The sequence below is a fragment of the Pinus tabuliformis genome, chromosome 9, assembly GCF_031772625.1.
Source record: "Pinus tabuliformis cultivar Carrire ecotype Pingquan chromosome 9, CPIR1, whole genome shotgun sequence".
Lineage (NCBI taxonomy): Eukaryota > Viridiplantae > Streptophyta > Pinopsida > Pinales > Pinaceae > Pinus > Pinus tabuliformis.
In genome coordinates, this window is record NC_142307.1 from 310,142,590 (window position 1) to 310,164,675 (window position 22,086).

Below are 22,086 nucleotides of genomic sequence, written 5' to 3' on the forward strand. Positions count from 1 at the left end.
AAGACAATGAAAATCTTAATTAGGATTCTTTAGTTTCACAAGTGCACTTATCAAATTCTATTGAGATGTCTAATCAGATGACACAGGAAAGTTCTATACCACTATGTTTTGAATCATTTCAATTTTTAAAGCAAATATGGTATAATATCTCCAATGAAAAGGATGAAAATCATGCATAAATCCATGAAGTCCCATTAAAACCCATATGTAATAGGCTTCAACAATCCTTCCATGTCTCTTATGATCCAATAGCTAATATGTTAGATGATGAATGCAATCAGAATTTTTCTCCATTAACTGACTATGAGATTCAAAATCAACATGATAAAGGTTTCACTAGATAGACATTTCAATCAGTAGAAATATCATCACAAAGCTTATCTAAAAATCTATAGGGTGATAAAGATGAAAATGACATTTCACTTTCATGGCATGGAGGCCATCCAGAACAATTGTACAGTTGCACAGATCAATTAAACATTAGTGTATATATGTTAGAAGATCCTTTTGTACAGTTTCTAGTGTCAAGAAATGAAATCAAGTATTTCCTTATCTTCTCATTTGTTGACAAGATTATAATTGGTTTTAGAATATTAGTTTTGATCACAAACAAGCAAATGCAGCAAAATAGATCAAATTACATAATGCTTGAAAGGTTACATTGGTTGTTTCATTTTACCTAACCAGTAGTTGAACAACTGATTAGAGTAAGTAGGTAGGAATTCAGTTTATTTTATTTTTCAGTTTTCAGCAAGTTATGAAATAATTAATTAGAAGTTGAAGCCTGGAAAGAAGGTCCTAAAGGTTTTTATGATCTATTATTTTGATTTGACAATTGCAGTACCTTCTTTCAGTTTCATATCAAATTTCAGTTTGTAGAAAAGGGTGTATTTTCAGTTCAAGAGTTTCAGTCATAGATATTATACAACAAAGCATATACATGTTTGGTATTGGCCCAATGGATCAGGCTACTGGTCGATGATGTTCCTGACATCTCACAAGGAGATTCCATCCCCATGTGGAGCCACTATTAGAGTCCTATAGTGATAGGATTCATAATTTTGAATTGGCTAAGGTTAAGCCTTGTAATATTGTACATACCTTCGCTTTCTGCAAATGTTTTCCATATTAAAAAAAAAATGTAAAGAGGGTGTGTCCTAAAAGAAATATCAAAGGACAAAAGGAATAAGAAAAGATCAAAAAATGAAAATATATGAACCTCATACACAAAAACGGATCATGAAAGTGTGCAAGTATAAATGCCACTACAATTTTACTTCTTCTGCAAATAATGATTGTGAGCAACTTATCATACATGCCACCACCCATGCTAGTCAAACTGCTTAATCTTGACTATTTCATGCTTTGAATTTTATGTTTATAGTTAGAGAATAAAATCTGACCAAACAACTTAATCTTGGTAGACCATTAGATAGGTAGAGAAAATAAAAGGAGCTCATCAGTTTAATCTGAGTCCTTGGAAGATATAAGGTTAGAATTAGATAGTTTAATTTTCAGAAAAATGGAATGATAAGGGTCTGCTAGCCTAAATGCACCTAACTAAGTGAAGAAAAAATGTTAGGGTAAGTAATGGGTAAGTAGAAGAAAGGTTGTTGAAGTATAAAGTTGATTGAATAAAAGCACATTTATCATGTTTAATCATATGTTTCAATGTGCAAGAGCAATTAAGAAAGAAAAAACATAGGTTTACAAGCTGATTTAATTGACTTCCCCTCATTCATTTCATCCCTATACTTACTAATTTCCCCATACACAAGTATGTTCTAGTACTGAAAATCCTTCAAGTCATAAAAGCTCGGAGCATTTCTTTGACTTTTGGTGGGACCAAACCCTCGGCTTAATGACTTATGGGCATCGAGTGTTAGAATTCCCTTCATAAAGTCATTTCCCTTCATTACCCTAACAAAACCCCTTTTCCTAAGGTTAAACTCCATTAGTCTATGAAAAGTCAAAAAACCCATGCTAAATTCCATTTCACTCAAAATACCCACAAAAAGATTGTATCCTAAGTATAAGTGTATGTAAAGGAAAAGCACAAATATTACATTATACTTAGTAATATTTTCATTCCGCTTATTTCAGTTCATATTAATTTCTAACTTAATAATATAGCTCTCGATATACCCTTTTTCCTAGTATATAAATAAATCCTTGTATATATTACCCCTACCCTTAGTTTAACTATAAACTATATTTTTACCCTATCCCCCTGACAAAACCCTCTTAACTCACCAATTCTTTGTAAAGTTAAGATATTCCCTCCATTAACCCCATCCAATCATTTAATCTCATGTTTAACTCTAGAATAATAACAAACCACCATTAATTAAAGCCCCGGCCCCCCCCCCCAAAACCTTTGCCCATTTCATCTATGCTAATCAGTCACCCGACTTTCATCCGAGCGTCAGCGCCCAAATCTAATGATTCACAAGCATATCAGGTTCACACAATATCTTACCTTTACCCACTCGATAAATTGGTATTTCCTGGACCCACGTCTACTACGCGTCAAGCATTAAGGTAGATTGGGTGACCTCACAAAAATATTGCCTCCTCGATAAAGCAGTGTGATGGCTTGGGAAACAACCTCCCCGCCCTACTTGAAAAACCACCCACTATTCATTCATAATTCGCCCACCAAAAAATAATTGTTGTTCAATAAAAAGGTCGAGAAGCCCTATTGGGCCTTTTTCAATCAATTTCTTTGTAAAACCTCTGCAAGCCATTGCGACACCTTGAAACCCTGAAATTACCAGTTGACCTCAATTTCACTCTTAAAAAAGTTTTAGAGACCCCAATCAAGCTCTCAGTCCATACCAGATCCTTTTCAACCTTCTGCAGTTGCCAAGAACACCAATTTGAAGTTATTTCACCTAAATTCCAGGTATTTTGAGAAAAAACCAAAACGACCCGCTCATTTGAAAATGTATGGTAAAAGTCAAAAGGTTACAGTGAAAGTCAAAAAAGCACAATAAAAGGAAAAAGATAAATTAGTCGGATGAAAGAGTATCAGTAAAAGTGTATCATATTGAAAAATCAAAGAGAATAAAAGTAGCCAGTGGGAAGACAAACATCATGGAAGGCAGATACAAAGCATACATATAAAATAAATTAATGTCAAAGTGAAGATAGATGACAAAAAAGAGCAATCAAGATAAACAATAAAAGTAAACATGGAGGAAGTAAGGGTTAAACAAAGATGAAGAAAATTTAACCAGCAATAATGAATTTTATCCAAAGTAAAGGTAAAACCAGTTAAAAGAAAATTAAGGTTAAAAGATGAAATCAGAGTAGGAATGGTACATTTTCCAGAAATTTCATGTTTAAGTCATAGTTTTACAGAAAATATTGTGGCCAATAAAAAATAAATTTTAAGAAACTGGAGGAGGTTTTTTTTATAAAAGGCCAGTCTACAAAATCCTATCTCACTTTTTACACAGGTATTAAAAACCAAGAGATAAATTCATATCTTCACGGCCTATGTTTCAGACTGTGAAAAGTCCTCTTTTTGACATCCTTTTGTAGAGAATATTGTGAAGATATCGAGCTGAAGTTTTGGAAACTGTAGTGACTTGGAAGCCTTGTCACCAATTAAGAGTTGATATCAAATTCAAATTTCTCTTCTTTGTCACCATCAATCCATAAATATAGTGCCAAATATATTCATTATTTTTTAGTGTCCTTTATTTAAGTTCTATTAATATGAAACAGTTTGAGATATTTGTAAAACCAATCTTGATATTTTTTCAAGATATTTTAGTTTAGAATTTGTATAAATACATCTTCATTTGAAGTATTTTGGGTGCATTCTATTAGACATTTCTATAGACTTTTTTATCAGAAGATCCAGAAGGTTATTGTATCATTTGCTGAGCCAGCAAGCTAGATTGATAAATAAATATCAGATATTTCTAAGGATTCATGTGTTCAACGAATTTCAAACAAGTATTTTCATGTGTTATTGTTATTTTTCTCAAAGTTATTCATGATATTTAATTTTTTTCTCAACGTAAATGTTATAACTAGAATAATACTTCAGAACTTGATTAATTAGACTATGTCTTAAGAGTTATACATTTAAATGTTTTCTGCTGATATCTAAATTAAAGAATTCCTAATTTCTCTTTGGTTTAGATTGATTTCTTGAATATTCAGGTTAAAGGATTCTTAATTTCCCTTTGATATTGATTATCCCTTCATTCCTCATTCATTATATAGGTCTAAGAACCCTTAACTTCTCTCTCACCCCGAGTGAAACCCGTTGACCCCTCTGTCTCAAAGCTCTGAAAAAACACTCTGCTATCTTACCCTTGGAACATTCCATTTAGTGAGTTAATCCAAATTTTCTTCCTTATTGTTTGACTCCATATCCCAATGGTGAAAAAGACATCATTTTACCCATTTGGCTATGCAGACCCCACCACCCAAACTCAAACACAAATCAAATACCCCTTGAAAAATCTGTTGGTACTATTATATTGCTATTCTTTTCTTCTAAAAATCAATCGTTTATCTACCATTTTCTTCCATAAACACCTCATATTCCATTGAAATTGATTAATAAAGCATTATAATTTTTATTCTACATTAAATTTAATTTATGGGTTTTTATGTTAAAATTTGGAATTTTTCAACAAAGTTACGGGATGTAATGACTTCCTTTAATTGGTTTATGTTGTGACATGTGGCATGGCAGGAAAATCGAAACATAAGATAAGTACGTGATATAGGATGTACATACATGGTGGAAAATCTATTTAGCATCGAATTTGAAGCTCCTGAATACATGGCCAATGCTGGTCAAACCCAGCCTATTCAGCAAAAAAATCTGAAGTTACAATGAATGTACTTGATCTTTTGCTTAAGATTAGGGACCCTAAACTGATTTCAATTTGTTTTAGAAATCAGTTAGGATTAAGAAGAACGAAAATATCCTTTTTGGTTGTAAATTTTAATAAATAGGAGGATTTTGATTATTATGAAAAAAAATGCCAGTGAAGACATTGAAAGAGCATACTTAAGACTGTAAGCGTATTCCAGAACTCTGTTTTTAATGTAATCTACTCTCAAAACTTAATCAAAGGCAGAATTTTATCAATTATGGTGTTTATGAGTTAACGTTCTTATCACTTGAAGTTTTTCAAAGTGTGCCATCAAAGCGTGGAAGGGCCCCTACCTGAGGATTGGTACACTTTCTTTTCTGTTTCATAGAATTTAGTATTCAGATCTGAATAGTGTTTTACTTCATTTCATTGCCTGTGAGTTTATAAATTTAATTAGAAGTTCTTGTGATTGATATTTTATGATTCATAGTAGTAGCTTGAAAGTTCAATTGCAAAATTATTGAACAATTCCTTGTAAAAGGTTTAATTGAACATTGAATTTCAAAATATTTCTATGAACTCCGTTTTCATGAATTTGATTTTTAGTATGTTTAGTGTGTTATTTTGAAAGAGTTTTTGTGAATTATATCCTTGTAAGAGGATTGAGAACTTAGACTAGTAACACTCTGTTTTTAGAACAGTTAATTAAATTAGATGATATAAGTGTTTAAATTGTGAAAGGAAACATACTTCAATCTCTTGTAAAAGAGTGTTGTAGCCTGTCACACTAGACACTTACTTAGACAGATTAGATCCTTTTATGTCTATAGAATTTAGACATGTGCCTCTAAGTTTACCTACCTTGGTTGACATTAAATTTAGTCTAATCTAGAACCCTGGATTGGTCTCTACATTTTGGCGCCGTTGCTGGGGAGGCACAACTAGAGGATTTCTAAAAAAAAAAACAAAAACAAACAAAAACATAGATTTAATTTTAATTCATCATTTTAGAAGTCATGTTTACTTATGTCTAGACGTAGAGATGATAAAGGTAGATTCATAAAAACCCCCCATCCGAGAACTAATCCACCGCCAGGAGTAGACCCTTTAAGAAAAATTGAACACACAACACCAGCTGGGAAGGTCACCATAAAAGAATTAGAGGATAAACAAAAATCAAGGCAAAGACTCACACTCATTGAGAGAAAAATTCTATTGGCATATGAATCAAAGAAGAAAAATCTCCCTGAATCCTCTATAAAAAGAGAAAGCAGTAAAATAACTCAACAGTCTCTCCTTAAACCTACTGATTTTGAAAAATCTCAAGAAGGAGAAGAATCACTAGAACAATTTCTCTTTGAAACAAGTGACACTGAACAAGAAATTAAATCAACAGAGGAACCTATCAAAATGGTTGAGGAAGGAGGAGGATTAGCAAGAGGACCACAAAATCAAAGAGAGGAGGAAGAGTCAACCTTTAAATTTCCTATTCAAGAACCAGGACATTATGATGAGAAAATAAAAATGAAAAACATACCTCCATCTATGTTACCAAACTTTTATGGCATGGCTTCAAAAGATCCAGATTCTTTTTTTTTTTAATTTGACATAGTATGTAGAACATATGGTTACACAGATGATTCCCATAGTCTTAGACTCTTCCCAGCAACATTAAAAGCATCAGCATTAAGATGGTTCATGGGACTTGGTGAACATGCAATAACTGATTGGGATGGCATGAGAAAAATATTCCTAAAGAAATATCAACCTTATTGTTGATAAAAAGATCCTAAAGATGATATCTTTAGAATGAATCAACAAGAGGATGAAAATTTAGAGGAGCATTTGGAACGATTTGTTTACAATTTACAAAAATCAAAGCATAGAACCATGTCTCTTGATCTAATTCGAACAATATTTTTGAAGGGCATTCGAGAGGAATACTTAGATGATCTTAGTTTGATGGGCAAAGGTGATATTTCCACTTTACCTTTCGAAGAAATTGTTGATTTATGTGAAAATTATTATAGGAGCAAAGCCAGAAATGGAAAAAGAGCTATATCATCCAAAGCCACAAAATCTGCTTCAGCAAGTGTCACAAGGGCTGAAATAGGAAACTTGTTAGAAGAATTCAAAATAGATCTATTAAGTACCTTAGGAAATCAAATTGACACTCTGAAAGCAAAGAAAAGACATGAAGAGGAGGATCAATTAATTGCTGTCTTTTGTCCAAAATGCTGGAAGAAACATGCTTTGAAAGACTGCCCATTAGAAAACATTCAAGTTTGCACCTTTTGTACTGAAAATCATGATATATTTCATTGCTCTAAAATCAAGATTTTGCAGAATTGTAATTTGGAAGCTAACGCAGATATGGAGAATATGTATTTCATGGGCGCTAAGAGACCATGGAAACCAAGACCTCCACCTCCAGGTATGTTTCCAAACCAAAATTTGCAATTTCCTGCACAAGACCAGATGAATGTTCAGAATTCTTGGAATGTACCCATGCCATGGCAACACCAAAATTACCCACAACAACAATGGAAACCATTTCAACAATACTCTCAACAATATCAACCATATCCTCAACCATACCAACAATATTCTCAGCCATATCAACAGTATCATCAACCATATCAACAATATCATCAGCCATATTCACAATATCCTCAAACATATCAACAATATCCTCAGCAGCAAGTTGTTCATCAACCCCAAAACACTCAACAAGCATTGCCTACTCCTCCACCAATAAATCCACTTCAATTACAACTTCCATCTAACCAACCTCCTAGACCCACTCAGATTCCTGCTCAACCTGTACCAAATCCAAATAATAGAGCAGATAGACCAGCTTACAGTGTAGATGAGGGACCATCATATCCCACGTTACCTTTACAAAATATCGAGCTGAGGTCTGCTAAGGTACTTCAAAAAGAACCTCAAATAGCTGAAAAAAAAGAAGAAAACAAAGAAAATGAAAATGAAACTCCAACTCAAAGGAAACAAAATGATGACATCAAAAATAAACAAATGCAACCGTTGCATCCACCACTTTTTCCAGAAAGATTGGTCCAAGCAAAACTTCCCATGTCTATACCACAATTTGATGTTTTAGATGAGCTAAAGAATTTCTATATAAAAATTCCACTATTACAAGCCATAAAAGACATTCCAATATATACTAAAACAATCAGAGAACTATGCCTCAAGAAGCCTACCAGGAAAAGAGTTGATCCACAAACTATTCATGTTATGGGACATTTAGCTAGCCTTATGACAAACACCATTTCAATGGAAAAGTATGTTGATCCTAGTATTCCCAGAGTCACTACAATCATTAACAACATACATATTCCAAACACATTAATTGACCTTGGGGCCACAATAAATGTGATGACTCTTGAAACAATGAAAACACTGCAGCTCACAAACTTGCAGTACACACCAATTGTTCTAGAACTAGATGATAGGTCTAAAGTGATTCCTGAAGGGATTTTGGAGGACATAATTGTTTCACTAGACTCTTGGTAGTATCCAATGGACTTTTTAGTTCTTCAGCCAAAATATAATTTAGGAGGACACCCTATCATCCTTGGTAGACCATGGTTAGCAACTGCAGATGCATTCATAGGATGTAGATCGGGTAATATGATTATTTCACGAGGAACTGAAAGAAAACAACTTACTCCCTACCCATCAGCACAATCACTAGCAGTAGCACACAATTTATGGCTTGATGATAAATACAATGATAAGGAAGAAGTTCAATATGTTTTCAACATCAATCAAATCTATGATTTTCAAGAACATAATAATGATGATTTGGTAGAATTGTTCCTTTCTCAACCTGATATTTCTGAAGAATTAAGAAATGAACAATACTATGCTGCAGATGAACTTTTGGCATAGAATTTTCAGGAAACATGCACCATTCATTCTTTGCAAACAACATTTCAGAACATTTTTCCCATTCAATCTATCACAAACATACAAATCAAGACCATAGAGATTAGTCCACGAAAAAATTTGAATATTAGCACTCACCTAGACTCATCTCAGGAGGAAAAATTGATTCAATTATTGAGAAAATACCAGAAAGCATTTGCTTGGGACTACACCGATATGCACGGAATTCACCCTAAAACATGCACTCACCATATTTATACGGATAGTAATATCAAACCAGTGAGGCAACCACAGAGAAGAATGAATCCCATTCTTCAGGATATTGTTAGAGATGAATTACAAAAACTATTGAAAGTCAATATTATTTATCCTATCTCTGACAATCAATGGGTATCCCCATTGGTAGTAGTGCCCAATAAAAATGGCAAGTGGAGGATTTGTGTTGATTACAGACAATTGAACAAAGCAACCCTCAAAGATTATTTCCCACTACCATTTATTGACCAAGTGCTAGACACATTAGATGGGAAATCATCATTCTTTTTTCTTGATGGTTTTAGTGGCTATAACTAGATCAGGATAGCCTTAGAGGACCAGGAAAAAACCACTTTTACTTGTCCTTGGGGCACTTATGCCTATAATGTTTTACCATTTGGACTTTGCAATGCTCCAGCTACATTTTAGAGAGCTATATTAGCTATTTTTGTTGATTTAGTTCATGAATGTGTTGAAGTTTATATGGATGATTTTTCAGTGTATGGTAATTCATTTGAGCATTCATTAGAAAATCTTGAAAATGTTTTGGAGAGATGTATCGAAGCTAATCTGTCCCTGAGCAATGAAAAGTATTTTATGATATTAAATGAAGGGATAGTATTAGGTCACTATATTTCTTCCCAAGGCATTAAAGTTGATCCATCAAAAATCCAGATCATTGTCAATTTGCCAATTCCCAAGACTCAAAAAGAGGTAAGAAGTTTTCTTGGGTATGCAAGCTATTACAGAAGGTTTATTGAACATTTTAGTAAAATAGCTTTACCTCTGTTTAAGCTTCCAGCAAAAGATACACCTTTCAACTGGAATGAGAATTGTCAGAAAGCTTTTGAAACACTCAATGAAACATTATCAACCACACCAGTCTTAAAAGGACCTAACTGGACCCTACCATTTCACATCTTTACAGATGCATCTGATACTACATTAGGTGCCTCGTTAGGCCAAAAAGAAGAGTCTTTGAATTATGCCATCTATTTCATTAGTAAAAATATAACACCTGTAGAATTAAATTACACAGTCACTGAAAAAGAAATGCTTGCAATCATTCATGATGGGAATAAATTCTGACATTATATAACTGGTTACAAGGTTTTTGTACATACTGACCACTCTACCATTAAGTATTTAATGAATAAACCAATAACTAATGGTAGAGTTTGTTATAGACATTTTTGTGCCTTACAGCATTGAGCATGAAATGTCCATAATCTAAGGGATCCAAAGTCCCTAAACATGTTGTTCCTACCCCTAGAGGAACAAGGCTAACAAACCACAGTAATTCACAGAAGTTCTCCACCAGAAACTGCTCAAAAACAAGTCAATTCAGAATCAATTTAGTGGTTCCACTAGCTATCTGCGCTGAATGTCAAAGCCAACACTGGCTACCTGCACTGCAACGCAGGTAGAAGCACTACCAGGGTGCGCTGAGCGAGAATTGCCAAATGGCAAGTTCATTCCAAGAGGTGTCAAAACCCAGGAAGCTTCCAGAATCTTCCTCAATGACACTTGCCTCAGTGAATTCGACTGGTGATGAGTAAGAGGTTCCTAATCTCCAAGTGGAAGCAAGAACCTCCAAGTGGAATCAAGAACTGACAGAGGGAGAGGACACTAGTTAGATCTCAAGCTGACTCATCCTCCCTCCAAACATCTATATATGGATCTCTCCTCCATGAGAGAGAGGGGGGAATTTTGTTATTGCAAAGAATTGTTGTTGGTTTGAGACTAGAACTATTGGGTGCTTAATGCTTTGAAGGGGGTGAAGATAGGAATTCCATTTGCTGGGAAGGAGATGCTAGACTGGAGCCCTCTGGGTTGTATCTCTTCCTAAACCTTGTTATCCATCAATAAACTATCTTGGTTTCTCCGATATATTGATGTATCTTTGATGTATGATTGCATTAGTATGTTTAGTTTATTTCTAATCCTGAACTAGTTATGAATATGAATCCATGTCTTGTGTAGTTTTCTCTTCTTGTGATCTTGCAGAAACCTCTTGAAGCTGGGCGAGCGAGAAGGCAAGTAGCTGGGAACCCTCAAAGAGAAGAGAGACCGGATCGAGGGACAAATGGAAGACACCGGTTAGTCCATCTATCTCTCTTCATTCTTAATTCATAAAGGAAGAATACTAGAATAGCTGTCTCTGTTTGTTGCTAAGGCACTGTCACACCTTAGGTGGATAGGATCGTCCTGCATAGGCATTTTTCCCCACAACAAATTGGCGAATCCACTGGGGAGATCTGTTTAGTCATTTTACTTGTGTTTCTATCATTGTTTGTTTCATAGAGTCAACAACAACAATCGAACTGCATCTGCTATTCTCAGATGCAAAGTAGATAGCTGCTGCTTTGATCCAATCACTGGATTTGTCTATGATCTGAACAATGGACTCACAAATGATTTGATGATCCTTTGTGACAGATCTTAGTACTCCCTCAAAGCATCCCTTTGATTGTACCTTGCTTGTTGCTTTGATTTGGCCTGAAACAGTAGATTAATCAGCAATCTGTGACCCAGAACACAGTGAGAAACTCTCGTTTCTCCTTCAACGCAGACCCTGTGAAGAGGTTCTGCATTTCAACGCAGGTCCCGTGAAGGCTACCTGTGCTGAATGTCAAAACCCCTGTGTTGAGGTTGCGCTGATCCAGTTAGGCCTTGTGCAGCTGGGGTTCTCTGCTCTGTTTTTCCTTGTTTTGATCTTTGATTTTTGCAGCCTGTAACCAGCATAGGTACTTGTCTGATAACTCCTTTTCTCTACTTAAATTCCGCCTCTTTTTGTACAAAAAGACTATAAGTGTTTTTATGTGTTTGTGGCGTCATTTGCAGTTTTCCTTTGCAAGAGTGAAATAATCGTCCTGTAGCCCTTGATTCAGATCTGTTGATTGTGATCTTAGGAGAGAGTTCATTGGCTGATTACAGTTGATTATACATTTAGTTTTGCTTTTGGTTTGAGTTTGTCTCTTTTAAGTGTCGTAACAAGTATTCATTTCGGAAATCGTTAAGTGTTGTAATCTCTTCTACCCTCTCTGATTTCGAAAAAGTAAACTTGTTTGTATTTGTCATTTAAAAGCAAATTCAAAGTTGTACAAAAAGCTTTCTTTGTAGGCATCAATACTAAGAAAGCGGAAAACAAACACCTGCATTGTGCATTTGCATCTTGATAGTTTGCATGTTTGATTTAGGAAAAGTGAATTAGAGTGTGCTGATTGCTCTTTGAGAAAAGATGGTGTCTTTCTTTTCCCTTAGTAGCTAGGATTTTCATAGTTGAAAAGATATAAAGCTTGCTTATCATCTTTAGACTGCATTTAGGAATTGTATCATACATCTCGTGGTGATCCAGAAAGGCAAACTTTTAAAAAAGATCAACTTAAAATAAATTGAATGAACTTAACAATGCTTTGCAACATAACGCACAACATAGAGGTCTAGGCTAGAGACGTGTTCCGGCGTCGTAAAGCCTGGTGACTGTCGATCTCGTTGATGGTGGGTGATTCCTCCTGAGGGACGATAGCGCCAGTACAGATTGTGCTCCCACGTACCGTCGCGTATATATTGGGAGACCCCTATAGGCATAAAACCTTTATCCTTAGGAATCCGTGTCGGATGCCCTACTGATCGCAATGCACTGAACACAGCATTCAGGAAGATCGACCGCCCGTACCCTAAAAAGTATTCTGCGGTTTTGCGAAAAGTTTGGCACACCCTCTGCCTAGAACTCCAGAGTAGTTCCTTTTGGCCTTTTTCAGACTCTATAATGGAAAAAGTCCATCCGAGCATTTGTCACTTCGGGCTCGTTAAAACATCGAAGGAGACTAGAGTCATATTTAGCTTTTTCTCGACTCTTTAAAATTGAAAAAGCAAGTTGTGTCTAAAGCGTCGTTAAAATTTATTTTGAACGGAACAATCACCCTTTTCCTCGTTGATCTTCGAAGTTAGTCTCCCTTCATCACAAGTTCTTGTAGAATCGCTAAGAAAATCTTTTGGATAGACTCAAAATGTCTGAACAACCGTCAACATCTAGGACTGTGTCGAATGACACAGCAACAGCAGAACCTCCTGCTGCTACTCCAACGATGTTCGATGGTATACCATCTGTCCCGGTATGTTATCAACAACAAGCCGGAGTCCCATCAGGGACTGCTTTGACAACATGGTTAGTTCCTATTTCTTCATCCGGATTATCATCTGGTATTTCTTACGTTGAAACTCAACAAATTGATCCAATGTGTCTTCAAAGGCCAATCTACCCTTTAAGTACTGGATTTCCGCCATATGGAGGGCAGTATGCCTTTTCATTATTCCCTCCCGGAGAACAACCATATGGGAGTTTACAACAAAGTTCAGGTCAAACTGGAATTACATCCAGCGGTTGGGTACCAATACTGCCTCAGCAACCAAGGGTTGTATATTCAATGCAACCAGTCCACCCTGTGTCGAATATTCCCACTATACCTGCTATGGTGAATGCGTCGCAAGTACAAGCGCTACCTGTTGTATGTCAACCCCAACAGCCTTAGGTTGCAATACAATATCCTCTTGTCTCAACGACTCAATCACAACCTCAAGTTAGTGCCTCCTTATCTGGAGCGACTCAGGCTCAAACAAGTACTATGACTCCTCATCTTGGTCAATCATCCAGTATTGGACAACAGCAAATGGTCCAACAACCAGGGCTGGTTCAATCATAACAACCGCCATTCTAGCAATCATATCAAGGACCTGAGCAACAAGTCTTTGTAAGTAATGGGCAACCATATTATAGTGGTTATGCCCATCAACCTTGTCAAAGTTGCCAGCATTATGCTGGTATGCAAAGACCCACTGCTCAGGCAATTCCATCGTATCCTGGGTATGCTTCGCCTAACCTGAATCAACAGTTGCCCTTTGTAGCAACTCTAGAATTACCAGATCTAAACCGGCCGACGAATGATCCAATTGCTTATGCCCCTTGGTGGCCAGCGATTCCGCATAAACTTCCGTCAGATATTCCTAAATTTAATGGAAATCCAGGTGAAGATCCATCGAATCACGTGATGACATTTCATCTATAGTGTTCATCAAACACCCTAAACGATGATTCGATAAGGCTTCGCCTTTTTCAGAGGACGTTAACGGGTCCAGCGGCAAAATGGTATATTGAGTTGCCTAGAGCTTCGTTCGACAACTTCAGTACCTTAGCCACGACTTTCTTAACCCATTTTCAATTACCGATAAGGTATGAAACGGGAACGAAACTCCTAACCAACTTCAAACAGACAACGGTGTCGTGGCGGAAAAAGTCGTTTGTGCGGACACAACTGACCTACCTAGGAGTCTAAACTCTCTAGCGACAAACAAGACAAAATGGAGTGATCTTTCTCTAAATATACCTTTTAAAACATGAAAACTACAAGTGTTTAGGCTTACCTTATTCCAAAACGCGGTTGTTGTAGTCCGTCCTTGCCGATCCGGATGAGCTCCTCCTTCAAGTCAATTCCTGCAACCACAAACAATCAAACAATTACCAAGCACTTGCATTTCATATAATAAAACATATATTTAACATGCAGACCAAGGAACACATGAAATAACTCATTAACACAAGCTATTGAGAAAAATAAACCAGTTTGTATTAATAACGAAACAAAGAAACTCTTACAACCTGGCCTTGGTGTTGTGCAAGTTCCTCCCAGGGTCCATCAAGGGTTTTCCTCTACTTTGACAAAGCTCACCCACTTCCAAGTAAAATCAAGCAAAGACAATCTCTCCTCACAAGGTTCTAAATGGGAGTCCTAATTCCTGCAGCATTTACCCAAAGAAAATGTATAGCTCCAACCTCTCCTCCCTCTGGCTCAATGTCTTTATTTGTAGTGCTGTAAAGAGGTTATTCAGGTCCACCATCAATGGGATAATCCCCCTCTTTGGGTGGGATAGCTCCCTTATTGATGGGATAAGTTCCCCCTTAATAGAGATACATGAACCAACTGGAGGCGCATCCAAATCATCAAACCGACCTCTAGAAAGTTCTAGAAGTAACCACAAGTAACTTTTTTAAGATGAAACTCGCGCATTTTTCCTTTTACAGAAGGACGCACCTGTCCCTTAACATACAGAGCGTCCAAGGACGCACCTTTTGTGAACATGGTCAGCGTCCCCGCAGGTGAGGCTAGAGAGAACCTGCGACCCCAGAGATAAACATATTTTTTACAAGACTTTCTCTCTTCTTTGAGTTTGAGATGGATAACAGAGGCATAAGACTTGCCTAAGAGGGTAGCATGACTGTTGATTTGAGCCATACTAACTGTAAGTGGTCATGGTGACATTTTTTAGTGTAACAGATTGCCCCCTAAAGTGCGAAGCCTGGAATAGATTTAGGGTTTTGTAATTCTAGGAAGGGTGAAGCGCTTTATCATTTCAAGGATTGTCTTGTGGATGGCCTGGTTGGAACCTGCAATTTTCAACACAAAATACATGGATAAGATTATATCATCACTGAGGTAGGCATTCCCATACTCAGATTCAAAACTTTAACTAATGGACTAACTATTCTGATACAGGAATGATCTTGCAGTACATCATTTTTATAGACTTTTGTAGACACAGTATGGACGCAGCCATCTGTTTATGATTAGTCTACATAGATAATGAATAAAAAACTCCTCGCAGCCTGGATGGTAGAAACTAGATCCAGGGTCTTCACTTCTACTTCCCGAATTGGTACGATTCTAGCCATGTGATTAAATGATTTGATGTCGAACATGTTAGAAACCACTTGATTACCAGTCGATGATGTAAACTGTTAACAAGCGTGAGAGAGACCACCAGTAATGTCAATGGTTCTCAAAGTACCAAGCACAACCCGTGAAATGTGAATAGATGTTTTGATGTCGAACACTTCACGGAATCCTTTGATCGAAAGTCAATGATGTAAACTGACGTCAAAGGCGAGAAACCTACCATTGATGCATGCAGACTTCAAGGTAATGTCGATTCCTAAGTCATCTTTCTAGATAATGTGTCGATGTCGATAGAAAGCGACCCGTTGCAGGCAAGCCCGCAACACGAAATCATTGTTCAAGTTGAAGAAATGTTGCTGTAAAGACTGACTCAGGGATGGTCAAATGGATGACAAGTATTTTTGCAGATGAAAGTTTTTGCTTGCAGACCTCTTGAACACATAACGACACGACAGATGGCTTGGTGACGAATAACTCAAAGTTAATTCCCGAAACCCGGTTAAAGACTTTCAAAGTGGTTTGGTCAACTGTGAGGTAAAAGATTTCCCAACCCAGGTGAATGAAAAGTGTCGTGTTCAAGAGTGGTAATAAAGTTTCTTTTGAGACAAAAGGTGACAAACAGGTTCATTCTTCTCTCTTTTCCCCCACCATTTCTGGCAAGTACCTCTTTATTTTTAACAAGCTTGAGGAGGATAACATATGCTTGATTATAAGCTCATCCTTCGGACGAGTCCAACCTAGTTTAAATTCGAACCCTAGGAAGGAGTGGTTCGTTCCTGTTTGTAATTGAACAGGTCCTTTACTGTAAAAGTTTAACGAGCCCAGTATAGGAGAAACTCGGCGTTTTTCAATTTTAGAGAGTCTGAAAAACTTAAGGAAACTCCACGTTGAACTTTTTCGTAAATTTGTGTCCCTCAAGCCCGAAAAAGTATAAAATAATACCTAGGGGAACCGCTTGATCTTGCGACCAAGGAGTACTTTCATAATAGTGTCGTCGACCTGAAAAGTAAAAAGCGATCAAGGACACGTCATTTTATTTCCTTATCGAGTTTGAAATGACAAAAACCCGGCAATCTTTTCCTGATTTTACGGTCAGAAAAGAGCTAAAAGGGGACCGTCTTTTAATTCCGTTTTAACGAGTGTAAAAGAAACGCTCGGCGATCTTTTCATGTTTTAGGAGTCTGAAAAGGGCTTAAAAGAGAACTCCAAGGTTTCACTTTTTCGTAAGTTTTAACGAGTTCGAAAAAGGGATAAAAATGTACTCATGGTTTTCACTTTTTCGTAAGTTTTAATGAGTTCGAAAAAGGGATAAAAATGTACTCATATGGCCGACTTTCAATTTAATTTACGAGTAGGAAAAGACGAAAAGAACTCGGCATTTTCATTTGTTTTACGAGAATGAAAGATAGCAAAGTAATCTCGAGATTTTCATGAGTTTAACGAGTCTTGAAAATAACTGAAATTGACTCGAGATAGGTTTCATTTTTACAAAAGCTTGAAACAGAGAAAAACTATGCTTCTAAGTAGTTTCATTTTTTCACAAGCTTGAAACAGAGATAAAACTATGCTTGATGCCCCCTAAGCATAACTGCTAGAGTGCATGCCCCCCTAGCTTCATTTCATTCAACCATTAGGATGAAATGAAGGTTCAAGTACGAGATCATTTGAAAGACTTGACCTAAAACTGTAAGAAAATTATGCAAAAAACTAAAATAACTAACCTAAACACTTAACATTTACGAGATCTAGTCAATCTCTTGACTCAATTAGAGGAGGATTTGTTTCATTTTTTAACGATCTTGACACAGGAAAAGAACTATGCTCGGATTCAGTTTCATGTTTATGCAAGCTTGAAACGAAAAACTATGCTTGTTATAAGTTCACATGCCCCCAGCATAAAGATGCAAACCAAGGTACATGCCCCCCAAGCTTCATTGCATTCAATGAGGTGGATGGAATGAAGCTTTACTTTCAAGATCTTGGAAAGACTTGTGGGAGTTGTTTCATTTTTTAGTGAGGTTGACACAGGAAAAGAACTATCCTCAAAACCCTTGTTTCATTTTTTAAACGAGCTTGACACAAGATAAGGAACTATGCTCGTAACTACTCTACAATCTACCTAACAAAAACTCTACTCTAAAAACCTTGATTCATTTTTTAACGAGCTTGACACAAGACAAGGAACTGTGCTCTAAAATCCTTGATTCATTTTTTAATGAGCTTGACACAAGACAAGGAACTATGCTCATGACTACGCTCTACAATCTACCTACTTAACCTACCCTTGTTTCATTTGTTAACGAGCTTGACACAAGACAAGGAACTATGCTCAAAAATTTTGCATGCCCCCAGCATAATGATGCAAAATGAGGTACATGCCCCCCAGGCTTCATTGCATTCAACCGGCTGGATGAAATGAAGGTTTACTTTCAATATTTAACTTGAAAAGGGAGTTGTTTCATTTTTAAGGAGGTTGACACAAGAAAAGAACTATCCTCATACCTGATTCATTTTTTAACGAGGTTGACTCAGTAACAGGAACTATCCTCGTACCTGATTCATTTTTTAACGAGGTTGACTCAGTAACAGGAACTATCCTCAAACCTGATTCATTTTTTAATGAGGTTGACTCAGTAACAGGAACTGTCCTCAAAACACCCTGTTTCATTTTTTAACGAGGTTGACACAGGAACAAAACTATCCTCGTACTCACTGATTCATTTTTTAACAAGGTCGACACAGTAAAAGGAACTTTCCTCGTACCATCCAGTTTCATTTTTTAACGAGGTTGAGAGAGGAACAAACTATCCTCGTACACACTGATCATGGCTTCCAACTGGAGGAAAGACATGTCAATGGACACACCTTGATCATGGCTTCCAAGAGGTCTTCATCCGAAGGAAGAATACTTCTTGGGAAGGAAGACATGTCAAGGGACTCAAAAGGGATAAGAACATCGTGTTCAAGTAATCCCATAGAGTTTTCCATGTCAATTACCGGAGCTAAATCAAAGGAAGATGAGCAAACAGTGAGAGGCTCACTTACATCGGTAACTGAAATCATGGGACCGGTTGCCACATAATTAACCCGTGGCAGGGTAGATACCACTTTAGAATCAGGAACATTTAGGGGTGTCATATTATTGGTAGTTGAAAAAAGACTAGGGAACGAAAGCTGGTCTACAGTCACAATACTACCATTGTGAGGGAAAGACATCACGCGAAAGAGTGTCGATACGACAGCTTTCATTGCATAAACATAGTCTCGCCCAAGGAGTAAATTGAAATCCAAGGGACCTCGAACTACCATAAGATCAACACAAACAGTTTTACCTTCCAAGGTAATAGAAAACTTAGGAAGGATCCCTAAAGGTTCACTAATTGTTCTATTAAAAGCTTTCAGATTCTGCGTAATAGGCGCAAGCTGAGGGGAACCCAAAGCTTTCCAAACAGCTGAGGATAAAATACTAACAGAAGCACCTTCATCTACCTGAGTACGATGTATGTCCCTACCACCAGCCTTGACAATGATTTGGAAAGGGATGGAGGAAGGAAGACGAGGTTCTGTCAGTCTATTCCAGTCAAAGGAAAAGACCTCAGTACTTGGAGGGGGTTCTGTAGAAACAGGTGAAATGCCCCCTGGCATAGAAGAATCTGATGTAATAAGAAGAACCTGAGCGGTATGAAGTTCACTCTCTAAATGGAAAGTGGGATCGACCGAATGTGAAATTGAATCGACCACTTGATCAACTAATGGATCATCAACCTGAGTGACATGAGTTTCACTCTCCAATGGGAGAGTGTGACCGACTGTATTTGAATTTGAATCAATCACTCCGTCAGTTGACGGTAGGTTGGGAGAAAGTTTACGGTAACCAGTTGGAAATTCTTGCTGTGGAACAGTAAGGTTTTCCAATAATGTTGAGGCTTCATCCATGTGAGGGCAAATGTGAGTTTGATGACTCCCTTTGCATAACTTACAAGGAAACCTAACTTTACCCTTTTTCCCAGGAACCTGACTATCACTGGTTGATGGATCAACGGAAAGTTGATGAGATTTTTCTGACCATACTTCCAAGACCTTTGGAATTCCAGGACAATTGACAAGGAAGTGGTCTCCCTTACAAAGCCTGCAAGGGTATTTGGGTTTACGGTGCATGTCGGAATTTTCCTCAACACAACTAACACTTACAGCCATGGTTGGTTGGTTGACTCCTTTCTTATCTTGCTTCTTCTTCTTCTTCTTCTTCTTCCCTTTCTTCTTCTTCTTAGCCTCCTGGTTACTAACATCAAGGCTTTTACCAGGCGAAGAGGAAGAAATGGAGGAAGAAAGATTAGGCGAAGAAGGTAAAGGGTCAACAGAAGGTTGGTGATGTTGAGATGGTGAACTCTGTTGAGGTGAAGCATCCGGTTGAGATGGAACAATTGGAGTATTTTGGGCCAACGAAGTTGAAAATAACCATATCGGTAAACCTATTGTAAATCCAGGTAATGACAAAGTAGCCATATAAGGAGGACCAACATTTCCAAAGTAAGGAAAAGTACTAGGATTCTCATTAGGAGGGATTCCTAGGTTGATAAATTCCGGAACATTTGCCATTATATTCAACTTCAGTGAATTTTATTAACAATTTAAAACTAAAATTAACAATTCACAATTCACACTTAACAACTAAAATTCACAATTCACACCTATGGTCTCTAAAAGTGAAAACAAACAAATTAACACGCGCTATCAATTCTAGGAGTCAAACCACACACAAACAGTAAGCTCTCCGGACCGAAAACACTAGTTGGTGATGAAGCCCAACCTCGCAGAATTCAATACAGAAATGGCGGGTGGAACAGTTACCCCGACAACCTGCTTAATGAATAGACCGGCACAAGTTCCTCCACTTTAACCGTCTCGAAGTGAAGTGAACCCCCCGGAAAATCCAAGTGAGTATAACCGACGTCTGCTCCAGGTACAGTGGGACCTTCCCTCCACCGTCACCTCGGTAGAACCCTAAAGATTATGGTCACCAACAGTAACAAATACACCTGGGGGAACAGTATAAACTCCGACAGCACGCAAGGGCAGAGTAGCAAGCTCAATCCCCTTACCGGCTCCTTGACAACAATCCAAGGTTTACCGATAAGTGACCCCTGGCTCCTCGACAATGGTTAATCCGAGGTTTACCGTTTGTAATACGTACTGTCTGGCGTCGTTCCCAACGAGGGGGGAATGATCCCCTCACTGGTTCGGACACGAGCTCGTGCTTCTCCTTTAAGAGGAGCTTTCCCAGAGTGCAATTGAAACAATTGGATTTATTCTACTCAAGATAAACTATCTGTTTGGTTTTGTAGTCTTGGAGAGTTAAGTACTCACCTACTCCAAGACCCTAGCCTAAGCTATGTTGGTGTTTCAGAGCCCTAGAAATGTAAAAATTACTAGATGAATTTTAATTAAGCGCTGTGTTATTAAGGCTGTTATTACTCAAATGGGTAAATGGAGATGAAACCAATGGTGTTATGACCCGACTCAACTGAATGCAATCGAATATGATAATGTAATCTTTTCAATTCGATGAATCCTAACTAAAGTAAGGAGAGAGTTTCCATTCACTTCCAACAATGCAAAAAATTGATCATTAAGAGAAAATTTAACAAATTCTCTAATGCACTAATTTCATCAAGAAAAACTAATGCAAATCAATTCCAAACTAATTTTTATTTTTATTTTTGTGTAAATTCAAATCAAAGAAAGATGATCTAAATCTACGATTGATTTTTCAGAATGTAAACTATGCAATGGTAATCTAAGCACAATTCACTTGAAAAGTATGCAAATGTAATCTATGCACATTTTTCATTCATATTCTGAAAGTGAGAATTCTAATTATGCAAATGTGATCTATGCAAGAGAATCCTCAAACACAAGATGATTCTAATGTAATCTAAGAACCAATCAAGTGCAAGTCGAGAAAATTGGGCGAGAGTTCCAAAGATCAAAAAATAAAAACACTCAAAGGCGATTAACACTCATACACAATTTAGCCCCCCCCCCCGGCGAATGAGGGGGAAATTTTTTTGCAAAAACAAAAGCAAAAAGATGCAAAATTGTGAAAAGACTGAGACAAACCTCCAAGTAATGATCAAAGGAAATCGAATCAAGAATTTCTCAAGAAAGAGACTCAAAACACCCAATTGATGAAAGCTAAGAGCAGGAACAAGATTAGGTGAAGATTCTGGACAAGGGACTAATGAATCTGGGCAGAAAAAACTAAGAAAAAACAAAATCTAAAAGCAATTAAAGCAAAAATGGAGATTTCCTAAATTTTTACAGGAAGACGCAGGCAACCC